Source organism: Cryptomeria japonica, chromosome 11, assembly GCF_030272615.1.
Source record: "Cryptomeria japonica chromosome 11, Sugi_1.0, whole genome shotgun sequence".
Lineage (NCBI taxonomy): Eukaryota > Viridiplantae > Streptophyta > Pinopsida > Cupressales > Cupressaceae > Cryptomeria > Cryptomeria japonica.
The window spans coordinates 262457659-262461229 of NC_081415.1; positions in this window are offsets into that span (position 1 = coordinate 262457659).

The following is a 3571-nucleotide window of genomic DNA, read 5'->3' on the forward strand; positions in this document are numbered from 1 at the left end:
TGGAGTCAGTTTGAGATTAAAAAAAATGAAAGAATGGAAACAATGGAAAGGCCTATTGAGGCAATCCGAGGGGGCCTATGGCGGAATGGGAATAATCTGGAATACTTTGAATGTTCAAGTCACTCTCCTTGGCAAAGATAAATATTGGCAGCATTGTCTGGTCACTAGTTTATGCAAAAATGAGAGTTTCAACCTATTTAATGTCTATGGACCTTCTGTTGCTAATGACAAACAAGAGCTTTAGGCACTCCTGTCAGATAGATTCTAAAATATCTCTATGGGCAGCTGTGTGTTTGTAGGTGACTTCAATCCTATCTTGGTAGGTAATGAAAAGAAGGGTGGTATTTAGAGGATTGGTATGGCTCATAAAGATTTCCAGGAATTTGTTGATAAGAACCAGTTATTGAATGTTTCCCCAAAGAATGGTACCTTTACATTGACAAATAGGCGTATCGGTTTCATTGAAATTGTAGAACATCTAGGCCGGTTTTTGGTGGCCGGTGATTGGCTAGCACAAAATCTTATTCTTGAATCATCTATTCTACCCCTTGTAGCATCAGATGATTTCTCCATTTGCCTAAATGTGTCTTTAGGACAATCTGAGGGTGGCAATCCTTTCTGGTTTGAGTTGATGTGGCTCAGAGTGCCGAATCTACGTGATTTGATAGCAGCATGGTGGAATGAGTCGGTTCTTGAAAACAACTCGAGGTTGTTCAAGCTAAATAAGAAGCTCAAGTATATTAAGATCAAAATTAAAGAGTGGAATTTGAGTTAGTTCCAAAACATCCATAAGGAGAAACTCGGGATTACGGCAGAGTTGGAGGATTTAACCAATTCTGTTATAAATTTAGGCATGAATGATGAAATTTTCAAAAGGGAAAGCTCTCTCAAGTCTGAACTAAATGAAATTCGTCAGCGTGAGGAAATTCACTAGAGGCAAAAATCTAGGGAAATTTGGCTCAAGGATGGGGATAGAAATACCAAGTTCTTTCACAGATCGGCTATTGCCAACCGTAGTAGGACTAGAATATCAGAGGTTGTGAGACCGGATGATAGTATTGCCAGCGATTATAAGGATATTTCTCGGGAAGCAGTAAGACATTTTGAATCTCTGATGAATGGCAATTTCTAGAGTGTTCAGGAAGCAAGGAACAAAATTCTAGACTCAATCCCCTCTATAATTACTGAAAGACACAATAAAGAGCTCTTCAAACTTATTGACTTAGAAGAAGTCAAGAAAGTTACCTTCCAGTTGAATCCTGATAAGACTTCAGGCCCTAATGGTTTTCCTGCGGCCTTCTTTTAGCATTTTTGGGACATTATTGCCCAGGATTTGCACCTAGCGGTAGAAGAATCCAGAAAAAGAATGACTATGTTGGGAGCCATCAATCACACCTTTCTAGCTTTAGTACCGAAAAAGAAGAACCCTCAGCAAATGGGTGATTTTAGACCAATTTCTTTATGCAATTCAGTATACAAAATAGTAACAAATATCATTGCTAACAAACTGAAACCTCTTCTAAAATATATTATTTCAGATGAGCAGAGTGGCTTTGCCCCTGGTCGCTCTATTGTTGAGGGCATCATTACTACTCATGAAACCCTCCACACTGCAAGGAAAACTAAAGCTTTTTGTATGATATTAAAGTTGGATATCATGAAAGCCTATGATATGGTGGATAGGGAATTTCTTGTAGAAGTATTGAGGAAATTTGGCTTCTGTAATGAATGGATCACTCCGGTCAAGAATTGTTTATCAACCCCCAAATTCTCAGTTTTGGTCAACGGTTCATCTCATGGTTTCTTCCCTTCAACGAGAGGTATTCATCAAGGGGATCCTATGTCACCATTTTTGTTTATAATTATGGTTGAAGCCTTAGGTCGGCTAATTAAATCTCTTCACCATGATGGTCGTTGGTTGGGTGTCAATATGGCTACAAGAGTTGAACATTCAACCCACTTGCAGTTTGTTGATGATACTATTCTTTTTGGAACCTATAGTAGAAGGGAGGCAAGTACTATAAATACATGTCTAGATGACTATTGCAAGGCATTGGGGCAAAAAAACAATTGGAACAAGTCAGAAGTTTTCTTTATCAATACGATGCTGAATATGCAAGGTGTCCTATCAAGGATCCTCAATTTAAGAGTGGCAAACTTCCCAGGTAAATTCCTTGGGATGCCTCTTTTTAGTGGCTGTAATAAGATTTTCTATTGGACACATCTTATTGAGAAAAGTAAAGCTAGGCTCGAAAATTGGAAATGGAAGTGGTTGTCATCTACCGGTAATCTTACCATGATAAAATCAGTCCTCTCTGCCATACCAGTTTTCTCCATGGCTTGCATGAAGTTACTGGTTTCCATAGAAGATGAGTTAATTACTATAATGAGAAATTTCCTTTAGAATGGATCGAATGACAAAGGGAAATTTCCCCTGATTGCTTGGAAAAAAATAAGTCAACCAAAAAATGTTGGGGGTGCTGGTATTCAATAGATTTCTATTATGAATTTGGCTATGGGAGCAAAATTGGTGTGGGAAATTTGCAGAGGCAGTAATCAGAAGTGGGAAAGAATTCTAAAACACAAATGTCTGGAATCACTTGAGCCTAAAAGGATTCTCACAGTTATCAACCCTTCCAAGGGCTTGGCCATTTGGAATTTTATTCTAGAATGCAGAGAAATCATAAGCGATCAGGTCACTTGGGATGTCTGAAATGGGAGGAATGCATCCTTCTGGCTGGACTCTTGGAGTGGCAAAGAAGCCTTGTGTCATAACCTCACCCTCCAATCTATAATGAGAGAAACATGTCGGCTTTGGGGACACAAGGTCTGTGATTATGGTCATTCAATTAAGGAGAATGATATTGACAAATGGGTGTGGAACTCTATGGACCCCTTGGTCTTAGCCCAAAATTAGAAAGAACTTTTTGCTGATATTTTGAAGAATCAAATCATTCATCCATCCCTGGATGAGGACATCATTAGATGGTGTGGCTCTTTTGATGGTAAGTATAAGGTATGTTTCGGCTATAAATTGAAAGAAGTTGCAGTAGACAAGAAGGATTGGCTGGTTAGTCTATTCTAGCACATACATCTACTTCCTAAAGTAGGTTCCTTTGCTTGCATGGATTTTTGAGGAAAAGCTTAACCAGTGAAAGACTCCTTCAATTGGGTATTAATGGACCTAGTAGATGTGTATTATGTCAGAATCAAGAGGAAACAATTGATCACCTTTTGATTCACTACAAATTCTCCAACAACTGTTGGTGGCATTTTATGGGAAAGTTAAATTTGGTATGCCCTTTTCTGAAAGGTTTGGATGATTGGTTTCTATTATGGCCTAAATAAAAAATGCAAGGCATTATTTGGGGACTTATTTCTTATCCTACCCTCACAATGATTTGGGAAATTTGGAAAGAAAAGAATCAAATAATTTTACAAGATAAAGAGATGGGCCAGTTAGCCCTCTGTGGGAAAATTGAGAATCACCTTGTTGAGCTCCTGAATGAATCGACCGAGTCCAAATTGCTGAAAAAGAATCTATACACTTACTGGGATTGGAAGTTAAAGC